Source organism: Marmota monax, unplaced genomic scaffold (genome assembly GCF_021218885.2).
Source record: "Marmota monax isolate L192 unplaced genomic scaffold, Marmota_monax_Labrador192_F-V1.1 WCK01_AAM20220418_F8-fsc00011, whole genome shotgun sequence".
NCBI classification, from domain to species: Eukaryota; Metazoa; Chordata; class Mammalia; order Rodentia; family Sciuridae; genus Marmota; species Marmota monax.
The window spans coordinates 13,581,054-13,594,200 of record NW_026693082.1 but is presented as its reverse complement, the minus strand read 5'-3'; the positions used below and the strand labels follow the sequence as shown (position 1 = coordinate 13,594,200).

Below are 13,147 nucleotides of genomic sequence, written 5' to 3'. Positions count from 1 at the left end.
CCTGTGCTCTTAAAGTCTGAAGTTGCCCACATTTATTATTTTCCAGAAAGCCAGTCCATTGCTCTTTTAATTTATTAGATCACTCTGCTATGTGTTCTTACATTACAGAAAAGCTCTCAGAGGCAAATTTGTGGAAGAATTCTTTGGTATTGAATTCTGTACCTATTTTTCTTTTACTGTGATTTTTCCCCCTGTGAAGCGAGATGAAACATTCTGAAATACTATTTTTAAAATATTTTTTAGTTGTCAGTGGATTATTTATTTATTTATGGTGCTGAGGATCAAACCCAGCCCCCCCCCCCCCCCCACATGCCAGGCAAGCGCTCCACCACTGAGCCACAACCCCAGCCCCTTGAAATACTTTTAAGGGCAAACCTCATTTATATATATATTTTTCCTATTTGAAACCAGTTAAGGTGGAGGAAACTATTTTGTACAGATACCAAGAAATGTGTGATTTAACATGAGTGTTTCCCAATCCTTTTGAATTTCTGGGTGGCATGCCTCAATGAATTATGGAATGAGGCCAGAATAATTATGCTGCAACACACAAATTCTTCATCAAACTCCTATTATCTCTTTATTTGCCCCATCAAAGGACATTTTAACTCATGAACACAATTGAGGTTTTTTTTTTTTTTTGAAAAGCAAAAACTAAAGAACATTTCATGATATGAAAATTAATGTGATTGATTCAAAAGAACCCTAGCAGACCTTGTGATGTAAATAAGCATATGGGGTATCTGGATGAAGGTGGGGCTGTTTAATAAACTTCTCAAAAGCCATGAAGAGCACAGAATTCTGTTTGGTCTGGAAGGAAACAAATTGAGTGTTCTTAACCAGGTACTCATGACTGTTTGTGAAGTGCAACATTTTCCTCCAACACAACGTCTCACTGTTGGTCCATCATTTCAACCTTGGGCATTTGAAAAACTTTGAGAATATAAAAGTGCATTTCTTAACTATATTAACAATATTATGAGGGGAATCCCATTTCCACACTGGCATTTTGGTGATTTTTTAGATGATATATTATGGCACAACTTTATTTTATTTTTAGTTGTAGATGGACACAATACTCTTATTAATTTATTTATATGGTGCTGAGGATCAAACCCAGTGCCTCACACATGCTAGGCAACCGCTCTACCACTAAGCCACAACCCCAGTCCCTGTGGCATAACTTTGTATTTGGAGTTCAGAGTGAATTTTTCCAAAACCATTTTTTTTTTCTTTTGTAATACTGGGGATTGAACCCGGGGACACTTTAACACTGAACTCCATCCCCAGCCCTTTTTATTTTATATTTTGAGACAGGGGCTCACTAAGTTGTCAGAGTTGCCCTTGAAATTGAGATTCTCCTGCCCCAACTGCCTAGTTTCTGGGATTACAGGTGTGCACTATCATCACATCTGGTCTAAAGCTATCTCTTCATGGGATGAAATTTATTATTTACAACTTTCAGTAAAATAAACCCAAACCGGTACAACTATTTCACAACATGGCTCAAAAGTGAAGAAATAGCTTCTAAATATCTCAGCATATAGCTGAGGACCTTTGCCAACAATGCAACTCAGCCACACAGGAAATTCCTGTCTCCTGATATCTGGGGATTCGTTTAGGCACATATACTTCTGGTCATGTAGGGGAGAAGTTCGTACTTATATTCCACTTGAAGATTCAAGTTTAAGATATAAACTTGGCAAGAAGCACAGTGCAAAGGTTTCTAGAGATGGGACTATGTTTAAAGCTTTCAGAATATTAAATAATCTAATTACTGTGATTCATCAACAGGTTACTCAAATAATTCTTCAAGACATCATAAACTCAGAATGAAAGCGCTAACCCAAATTCAACTGAACTGAGTCATTATAGCACTTTAGATAAAAATCTTTCCTTTTGGTCATTAACTCATTCATATACTCATTCATTTATTCAAACAAATATTTTCTAATGACCTAGTAGAGAGGGGGATACATTATCTCCCTTTAATACTTATATCTCATTCTGACATCCAAGGTGAAAAGTCGGTTTTATTATATCCATTTTTCAAATAATGAAAGAGCCCCCAAGAAATTAACTTTCTCATCACACAATGAAGCAAGTAATAAAACCATTATTTGAAATGAAATTTGACTTTCAAATTCTGAGACTTTACCTTTAATATCACTTTACCTTCTTGGTACACACAGAAAATATTGTTCTTCAAATCATGTTCCCTGGAACATGAATTCCACAAAATTCTAGCAATGTTGTAAAAAGGGGTTTTATGCCCAAACAAGTTCACAATATGTTAGTAGATTATACTCTTGTTTCAATTATCTACTCCCCACAACTTTATAAGGGAGTCACTTATCCCTGCCCATTGCCATGTGATGGGGACATGTCTTCTGGGAATATGTAGGCATCTGTTGTCCCTGGACCCTTGGGCTTTGTGTGTGATAAGCCTTGGTCTAATGTGAACTATCAAAAACTGCCTCTCAAGATGGCTTGGAATAGTCTACTATTCCTCTTGCTCTGACATCCACCACAAAAAATAACATGTTCTAGGTCAAAGCTGTTCTTTACCTGAGCTCTTGAATGAGAAGACCAGAATGCAACTAGCAATATGTGTTATAAGAAACAGATCTTTATTACATGGTAAGCTAATGAAATTGAGGGCTTGGTTGTTATAGCTGCAAAGTCGTCTCATATAAAAATATGGTGCAGTATTTTCCTATGGTTTGTCCTCCAAGGGTGCATGAGTTACAGCCTTGATCCTCAACATGGCAGTGTTGAGGTGGTGGGACCACCAAGAGGAGGAGACTAGTGGGAGGTAGTTAGGTCATTCTGGATGCTACTTTTGGTAGGGGTTAACATAATTTTTGTGGTACCCCAGTTGGTACTCATAAGAGTGGGATGCTATAAAAGTTTGACCCCCAAGTTTCTCTGTGGCCTCTTGTCTCACCATGTAATTTCTCACTCTTTCTCTCATACATGCTGCCAACATGATGCCATCCTCCATGATGTGATGCAGTGGGGTGAGGTGTCTTGCCCCAGCCAGCACCATACTGTTTGGACTTTCTAATTTCCAAACTGTGAGATGAATAAACCTCTTTTCTTGTTAAGTTCTCATCCTCAAGTATCTTGTTACAACAGTGGAAAACAGAGAAAGACAATTTCCTTCTCAGATTTCAACAAAGAAATGGAGAAGCCCTATGATAAAACAAAACCAAAAAAATTTTTTTAAACAGAATGGATTAAACATAGACACTTTTATCTACTCCCTCACAAATTACTGTTTAAAGGAATTTTAAAAAAGAAACCACAGGACAAAGATAACAGGAAATAAGTGAAGAGCAGACAAGAGATGGCATGAAAATTTTGGAAGTTGTAGAGCAGAAGATTGAATAATATTTAAAATTTCTAGACCAAAGAAAGCAGATTTAAAAGCTAGCCAAAGGATGAAGCCAGAAACAGACCAATTTGAACTCTTAATTTCTGCAAGATTAAAAAATGAAGGCATCAGATATCTCCGAAGTTAGAATAGTTCAATCTGAAAGCAGGGATGGGTTTGAAAACTTAATATAAATAGCAATTAGACCCAGTGCTCCCCTCCTTTGCCTCATGCAAGAAAATTATTTTCTTTCTCCTACAGTGGCAGAAGGTGTGAATTTTCATTCCTGGAGAAATTGAGCCAGAGGTAGGTATGGCTAGGTTTATTTTCCCCAGGTAGGAGATGGGAAGGTTCATTTTGGGTAAGTTGATCAAACCCTGAGAAAGACCTAGGAAAAGAACTTGGGAAACTCCAAGAAAATGGCCACTCTATTGCAAGAGTGAAGCTCACCAGTGGACAATTCCTCTGCCCACCAAAAATCTATGTTCATGATATGAGAATAGACATCAGGAACCTGACTGGCACTTCAACAGTAAGAGCTGGAGAACAGTGAAGCAATGCCCTCAGGCTTCGGAGGGAAAACAGTGTTCAGTTTTGAATTCTATCATGAGGAAACCTGTTAATGTAAGGTTAGAAGGAAGACTCTATCAGACACTTAAGGTCTCCAAACATTTCTCCTAAGCTTTGTTGGGATTTCCCTGGAACATCTTCTTCAGCAAATTAAACAGAATAAGCCAAGAAAGAGAGCGGTTTATACTTCCATGAAGCAGGGATGTTAAAGAACTAGGGAAGCAAAGAGGACTCTGGGATTCTAGAAATGGAAGATCACCCTGTGATCACAGCTGCTGAGCAGTTGGAGAGCAGAACTGTTGCAACAAGAGACTGGAGGATTCCAGGAGGGATATCTTCAAGAAGAAAGCTACGTCGATAGAATATTTAATGTGTTTGAACTAATTTTGTAGAAGAGTCTCAATCATGTTAGGGAGTTTGGTGATAAATTGTTGACAGACATGTAAAATTAAGCAAAAAAAAATCATCTATAACTCTGGGTACAGCAAAAGTTGCTAAACAGGGTGTGTTAGTCAGCTTTTCTGTTACTGTAACAAGTAACTGAGATATTCAACTTATAAAGAGAAAATTTTATCTTGAATTGAAGTTTTAGAGATTGTAGTTCATTCTGGGTTGCCCTGTTGCTTTGGACCCACAGCAGCACATTATGTAGATAGCATGTGGTGAAGCAAAGCCTTTTACTCCATGGCCAGAAAGTGAGAGGAAGAGGAAAGGGCTGGGGTCGCTTTATCCCCTTCAAGGGCATACTCCCAATGATCTGAAGACCTCCCAGTAGACCCCACCTATTAAAGTTCTACCACCTCCCATGGTGCCATGGGCTGGAGACCAAGCCTCAGACGCATGGGCCACTGGGGGACTTTTAAGATGCAAATGATAGAAGAAAGGTTACACTCGGATGCTGGCTGGGAAAGCATGGAGGTTCATGGCAAGCCTTCTGCAGGCCCCAACTCAAGATGTTCATCCTTCACCTGGGGCTGCTTATGGGGTCTCAGTGTCCAACGAGCTGCTGACAGTGGACAGTGATGGCTGAGGAGGTGTGTGGGACAGGTTCCTCATCAACTCCAAACCTATTTCCACAGTTTGGATAGAGAGGAGTCCATCCTTAGACCAAGTTCAGACCTTTCTCCCCAAGATGGCCCAGGGGAATGAAAAACCAAGAAAAGAAATGGCAGTTGCTCCACCTGGTCATTTCAGTGTTGGAAATATTGTTGGGACTCTAGGAAAAGTTATACAAAAGGACATGGCCTTATCTGAGGTGGGTCACTCAGATTCAAAAGAAATGGACAGTTCAGAAGAGAGTTCACAAGAGAATTCAGAGGACAGTTCAGAATCTGAGGATGAAGAGGGCAGCATTTCCCTTGGTTAGCATAGATAATATTAAGCTTTCTAATTCAGAACGTGTAAAAGGCGATATTTAAGTTTTGGATAGTTCAGCGAGGAAAGAAATAATGGAAGAAAGAACGAAAGAAAATAAAGAAATTGATCTGAAAGGAAACAGGTGGTATATATCTGCTAATTCTGTGAAACAAAGGTGGTTCACTGGCTAGTTGGAATTTCTGGAGCCTACGGTGCTCTTATGTGTCAAAGGAAAAACTTTAGACAAAGTTAATGGTTTGTTTGTGCCAAGAGCAGTTCATGAATAGGGTACTACTCAAAAGAGAAACGAAGAGATCCACAAAGTTCCAGTCTAGTGATGGCCAACATGGAAATAAAGTAAAGAAATTATTTGATTGGCTACAGTGAAGCATTTACCTTATTTGGAGATGTTTAAAAGGAACACTTTAGGCAAAGTTAATGGTTTATTTGAACAAAGAACAATTTATAAGTTGGGCAACACTCAGAATGAAAAGGAGTTTTAGAGAACTCCACTTTGTAGTGAGGGCAGACATGGAAATAAATGCAGAAATAATTTGATTGGTTACAATGAGGCATTTGCCTTATTTAGACAAGTTCTGATTGGTTGAACTGTGATTGGCTGAAGCTCAACTGTTTGTGTTTGGCTGAAATTGTTATTTGTTACCAAAAAAAAGCCCTCCTAAATTAGATTTCAGCTTGTTTATATACTGAGGTAAGTTGTAATTCATTACATAGGATCTCAGAGTACTGGAGACAACCTCAGGATTATGGCCTCCTGCTTATTAAGTTAGCATAGGAGATATCTGGTTTTCTCAGAGAAACCAAAATTGGCTTTTAAAGATTAGTAATAGATAGCATTTTGGCATTTTTCAAAGGTAGAATTGATTTTTGATCTTGTGCTAAAGAGATTTAGTATTTGGAAGGCTTAATTCTATGCATGTTAATGAGTGAATTTGTTGGAATCTTCTTTTTCTTAGAATGGATTTCCAGAAATATTAAATTATTTTAAGGTAAAAATACAAATTGCCAAAACAAAAAAGAAAAAAAGGTAACACTTGTGGTTCAATAGAATAATAGTCATATAGCCCTAATAAGATAAAATGAATATACTGATTCAAATCCAAACTTGTTAAAAATTTATAAGAGAGATGTGGAGATTGAAGGGAGAGAGCAATGTACACTGGAAGTGCCTATGATGTCATATTTCATTGACAGCAATAAATGATATCAAAACTAAAGGATCAAGAAACAGCAGGTAAGTGTGTTACATCGACTGAATTTAGTAAATTGTAGAAGATAAGGAAAAGGAGTTTAAGGTGTCTTGTGCATTAGCTAGAAAAATGAAAACAAAATTTCACACAATGATATGGAATTTTGGAACATAGGAAACAAAGGAAAGTTTCCAAAATCTTCCAAAGAAGTTTAAAAAAATTTAAAAAATCAGGTCTCATCCAAAAGTGATTGTATGTGAGAAAGAATGGGATAAAGCATTGCAATTGCTATATTTAAGCCTGTGGTAGCACCTGATTTTTATATTGTGTTCTTTTTTATTTGAAAACAAGTAAAACCTCAACTTTAAAATAAGAAAATGCTGTTCATTCGATGTGCTCACTTATTTGACCACAGATTGCTTTTTAAATGGTTCTTGAAGAACAAATGATCTATGGATTTCATTTTGAGAAAAGCAGCTCTGAGAGGTGAGAGAAACAACAAAGCAAATCTTTGTAAAGGAATAAATGTGCAACTAGGTCCTTGCATGGCCCCCGTTTGTGTCGGTACTTAGTGGAATGGTGAATCTTCCCGGAGTTCAAGTGCACTGCCTGGGAAGAACTTGCATGGTTCTTTCCACTGCTTTTGGCCAGGTCAGCATCATTCTATGGATTTTTCTTGGGGGAGTGTGGAGATTTCTGTAAAACTTGATCTCACCCTAGCATATCTACAGCTGGTCTTTGATGATGGTATTCCGGGCACTCAAACGATCATCATTTATCAAGTAAATTGCCAAATTCATTCCTTGGAATGTCTGTGGACTTTGGAGTAGTCCACTGCTTTGTGAATATTCTGGTTTCTTGAATTTCTGATGACATACCACATTTCATTGGGGGTTATAGGATTACAGGAGGTGGGAGGAAGGGCAATAACCTGATATCCCAAATGTATCTGTTCAGTGCCACTCTCTCTGTTTGGTATGTAATACTTTTATGAGAAGGGCCAAGAATAGACTTTCGGGAAGCTCCTTTGCAGTTCTGTCTCATACTGAACTTATTCTCTAAACTTGGATCTAAAGTGTTTAAGAACTCTTTCACACGTACTGCCTTTAAGCCTGACCTCCTCCTTTTTATATTTGTATTCAAGTTCCTGATCTGACCCATCTTAAATACTGTGTGGCCTGAGAGATACCTTTTGGACACTGGTCTGTTATTCAATATGCTTTTTCACCTTTTGCAGCCTCATGTCACCCCAATTTCATAATAACCTTACTATGTATTTACCCAAAGCTTTGCCTGAAATGGTGACCACATGGAGGCCAAGGTAATGAATCAGCACAGTAAGTAACCACTGATTAGTCAGTTTTGAATGAATTCGATTGTAATGTCATAGCCCAAATTTCTCCAGCATATCCAATGGATATTATGTCAAATGGTTTGTTGAATTCCAGAATTATTATATCTATCACTTTCTCTTCTGCTGGTCTAGTGATCCTTTAACTAAAAGAAAATGTAGATAATTTTATTTGACATCTTATATTAACATATTCTGGTTTCATAATCACCATTTCTTCTTCTGAATATTGCCTCACAAGCCATTCTTTCTAATACATTAATTTTAGAATTTTCCCTGAGACTGCTGTCAAAAGCAAAATAATCTACTTTCTTCATTTGAAAAAATTAAAACAGTATGTGGTCATGTGCTTCCAGCACTTCGCTGTAGTTCTTCAAACATCATTGACAGTGTTTTATGGATCTTTTAAAAAGCAGTTTCAATATTCTGACACAGTTTCCTAAAACCACACTATTTTTAGCTCATTGTAGGCTTCAAATCCTACTCCATTTCCTTGTGATGACTATTATTCTACAGTCCTCATATCAAATCAAAACAAGGTGTGAAGACCATTATCAACTGCAAATGTACAGGGGCTGGTAATAATAGTCAATTCAAATATAGCAATAAGGTATCTTTAAACCCAGTAGCTCTGTAATTACATCAAGCTTAAGTTGACTAAAGATTTCTACTAAAAGACAAAGATGGTCATGCCGATTAAAAAACAAAACCCAGGACTGGGGTTGTGACTCAGTGGCAGAGCACTCGCCTAGAATGCAGGAGGCACTGGGTTCCATCCTTAGCACCACATAAAAATAAATAAAGATATTGTGTCCATCTATAACTAAAAAAATGTTAATAAAAAATAAAATAAAATAAAGATATTGTGTCCAAATGAAACTGAAAAATAAATATTAAACAAAAACAATAGAAAAACAAAACCCAATTATTTTCTACTTATTATCTGACATTTAAAAATATAAGCACACAAAAAAGTTGATGGTAAAAGTGTGAAACAATAAATATACTTATGCAAATGCAAAACAAAAAAATGCAAGTGTATTAACATCAAATGAAGTAATCTTGGAAGTCATTTTTAGATTAAAAGGAAGATATTTTATGATGAAGAACTCCTCAGAAAGATAAAGCGATTTTAAATCTGTATACATTTAACATATAATCTCAAAGTAGATAAAGCAAATTTGAATAGACAAATCTAATAAAACAATAAGATTATTTAATACAACTGCCTCGTTAACTAATAAAGAGTTCTTGACAAAATTTGCTTAAAAATATAGCTGTGAAAAAAACAATTAACAAGCTTGAACAAACATATATAAAATGGTGCACCCACAATTTCCAAATAAACATTGTTTTCAGGCACATGTGCAACATTTACAAAAACATGACAGATCATAAAGTGAATCACATGAAATTTAAAAAAGCCTAATAATATAGACTGTGTTCTGTGTTCTCTAACCATAGCGAAATTAAGATAGCAACCAATAACATAAAGCTAATTACAATATTCTCATATGTTTAGAAATTAGGAAATAATACTTCTAAATAACCCATGGGTCGTGGAAGAATGGAAATCAGTAAGTATTTTAACTGAATTATAATGGGAAATATTTATTGACTCATTTGGGATGTAATTATTGCTGTGCTGGGAGGAAATTTATAACCTTAAATGAACATATTAGAAAAAAAGAAAAAGAGAGTCTGACTATAAATGACTTTGGCATAGAAATAAAGAAGTTAGTAAGAGAACCAAGTTAAATCTAAGGAAAGAAAACTAGGAACCAGGGATTCGGAAGATGGTGGTATGTGTTTAGGGAGCAACCCTCAATTCTTCCACATCCCAGAAACGAACCAGCGAAACAACAGCTGAACAGAGGGCTGGGTGACACAGAAACACTTTAAAACTCAATATTGGACAGCGTGAGACTTGGAGGGACTTGAAATTTGGTTATTGGAGCAGAAAATTAGGAGAAATTCCTTGACCCTGAACCATGAGTAGGGTGGGGTCAGAGGGGAGGGGTAACAAAGACAGAAAGAAGGAGAGGGAAAGTCTGTAGTTTACTTCCTTAATGACTATGAAAAGGAAAAACAGGAGCACAAAGACAGTGAAGGACATCACACCATTCAGCCTACATTTTTGGCAGAAAACTGTAGGAGCAGGGCAGCCATTTCATAGGGTCCACAGTCAGTCAGTTTGCCTAGAAGAAATAAAATCAATACAGCTTCTCCTTACCAACAAATAAAACCAGAGGGAACACTACTGAAACAGGTTATCTCTATAATCCATCTAGAAGAGATTTTGGAGGGATCCCTGCTAGCTGAAGGATACCAAAACCCCAGGCGGTAGTTGCAGACTTCAGACAAGTGGAGTGCAGTAACCAGAGAGCAGAAAGCCCCCAGGGAATGCTAACCCCAACCCAGAGCTTCAGGAGCTCAGGCAAAGACCAGCCAACTGACACTCTGCCCCAGTCACAGTGACGGGTAAAATCTCAGCAAGTTGCACTAGCCAGAGTGGAGGCTTCTGCACCACAGGCTGCCCACAGAGAGCCTGCAGCCACTGGCCCCACAGTGGTAGACAGCCACCAAGGGCTTGGATAGATCGGTCACTGTGAATAAGTCCTAGTGGAGAGGAGCAGGTAAGTACTGATCCACAATTGCCAGTCATACAAGCTTGGACAATGGCTCGTATGACAGTCTACCCAAGTCACAAGGATGGGTGAAACCCCAGTGATCTGAAGCAGTCACGCTAGGGTCTTCTGTGCCATACACCACCCGCAGAGAGTCTGAATTCACAGGGCCCACAGTTGCAAATAGCCACCAAGTTCATAGATAGGGCTGCTACAGAGAAGCCCCAGCAGAGGAGAGTGGTGCTCACTCAGCAGCTAGCCACAGCCTTTAGCTCTGTATCCTGCACCCCTGCACCCAACAGAAACAGCCAGCAGATGCAGCACCCTCCAAACACAGACTTGGGCCTCTGGGATGAATAACAAGCACCAGTTAGGAAGAAAAAGTATAACAACCAGGGAAATAGCTCCTGTGCCCTAGCACCTCTCTGAGCATCCACAGCTGTGAGTCCCAGAGTTTCCAGGTAATGTAATTCTGGTTCAGATGCATGCACCCAGAGAAGGCATTTCCTGAGTATAATCCCAAGCAGGCAGTGCAGAACCCCAGTTCATAAATGACAGCAGAATACCCCACAAAGGAGCTAACAAAGGAGCATCCCATAGACACCACCCACCATCCACCCACTGACCTGCAACCTGCAGACTCTAGAAGGGGCAGCAGCCTTCTAACCTGCACCCGGTGGCTCACCCAGCACCAATTCAAACAGACTACAATACCTCTACCTAAGATAGCTATACTCCCAAACACTCTAAAATACACATGAGGGAGCCACACTGAATTTGACAGAATCAGTGTAACGAAGAATTGGTTCTTTGGAAAGGATAAATAAGATTGATAAACCCTTGGCTAAACTACCCCCCCCCCCCAAATAGCGATAAGACCCAATCAACAAAATTCATTAGAGATGAAAAAGGGGATATCGAGTTTTCAAGATGGCGGACCAGAGGGAGGCAGCATTCTGTGTTACTCTGTGATCCAGATCTCACCTAGTGGAATACTGCATCTCTGAGAGTGTCAGAGGACCTCTATCCAGCTGCTCTCTGCAGATATCACCAGCGCTGTGACCCCGCGCAGGGCTCGGGCCTCAGTGTTGGAGCAGGACCCCAAACCTGAAGTTCCAGTCCACACAAGACTCGGTGAGCACCTTAGCAGAATCACCTATCAACACGTCTGCAGATCTCCAAGACTTCGCTCTGCCCCCATGCAGGTCATTCAGCTATTACCTACCCACAGCACACTGCCATCTCCCAGTTCCCCCAACCTCACCAGACACCCCAGCGCTGAAAGCAGGCTGCCGCCATCTTGGCTCAACATTCTCGCCTTATTAGGTGGGGGCAGTTCCCATATCAGATCACCAGGGACCAGTGGATTTTCCACAGAAATCACCAGCGCTGCGACCACCCTCGCAGAAATCAGAGCCTCTGGGCTCAAGTAAGTCTCCGGATTCCGGACCCAAAGCCTGCAGTTCTAGCTCACGCATGGCTCACCTATCAGCACCTCTGCAGAACTCCAGACTCTGTGCTGCTCCCATGCAGGTCACTCGGCTGCAACCTATCCATAGCACAAGGCCATGGCTCAGCTCCGGGTACATCACCAGATACCCCAGCGTTGGAAGCAGACCGCCACCGTCTTGGAAAACATTCCTCACCATTTTGTGGTGGGCGTGGCTAACAGATCTGATCACCATTTGAGCAGGTACTGATTTCCAATTCCTCCCCCCTCCCCAACAGCGTTAACTTGGCACAGTGATCACGCAACACAAGATCAGCTCTCAGTTGGACAAGAGTGCAGTGCAAACAGGGCACTGCCCGCCTGGTGTGAGCCTGGGGGTGAGAGGTCCCGCAGTTGGGACCTGATAAATAAGAGAGGGGAGGGGACTAAAGTCTGGAGCGTAACAGAGAGATCAGGATTTGGGAAATCTCCAGGCAAGGGAGGGAGACTATACTGGGGGCTCAAGTCAGATGAGTGGTCACAAAAAAAGACCCATGAGGTGCTATTTCCCTGCTGGGACTGGTGGACAGCACTCCCCACTTCCAGACGCTCCACACCAGGTCCAGTCTTCACACCCTGGTTACCTACACCATCCTGAGGGCAGAGACGCCTACTGGATGAGAAGAGGAAAGAAACGGATCTCTAAGAGTATTTTACTTTTTTCTTTCTTCCTTTTTTTTCTCTCTTCTTCCTTCTCTTCTACCCTTCTATCCTCTGGCCTTCACATTCCCAACATATGTAAAACCAAGAACTTTGCATGAAATAAGACTTTGAGGACTGAGTCGCCTGAATAATATAATATAGAGAAATTGCATAAGCCCTTTTTCTTCTTCTTTTTTCTCTTCATTTTTTTCTCTCTTTTCTTTCTTTCTTTCTTTCTTTCTTTCTTTCTTTCTTTCCCTTTTTTCTCTTTCTTCTTCTTTCACCCTCCAAATTATACTATTTTAACATCCTGTATTTTCTGAAAACATATGTATTTGTTTTATGTACTCTACTATCTTCCCACATAATTGTCTACCCCAAATCATCTCCTATCTAATCTCCTGCTACTAACTCTCTTCACTAGATTTCTCCTTCACATTTCCTAATATATATTAACTATATACCCTCACATCTTCTCCCCTCAACATATCGTCCTACAACTGACCCCCAGTTTATTGTCCACCG

At 39.7% G+C, this 13,147-nt stretch overlaps 1 pseudogene; it reads left to right on the top strand.

Moving 5' to 3' along the window:
* Window positions 1–4,858: 4,858 nt before the first annotated feature.
* LOC124099006 (NOP protein chaperone 1-like) lies at window positions 4,859–5,493 on the top strand (annotated as a pseudogene).
* Window positions 5,494–13,147: the final 7,654 nt, after the last annotated feature.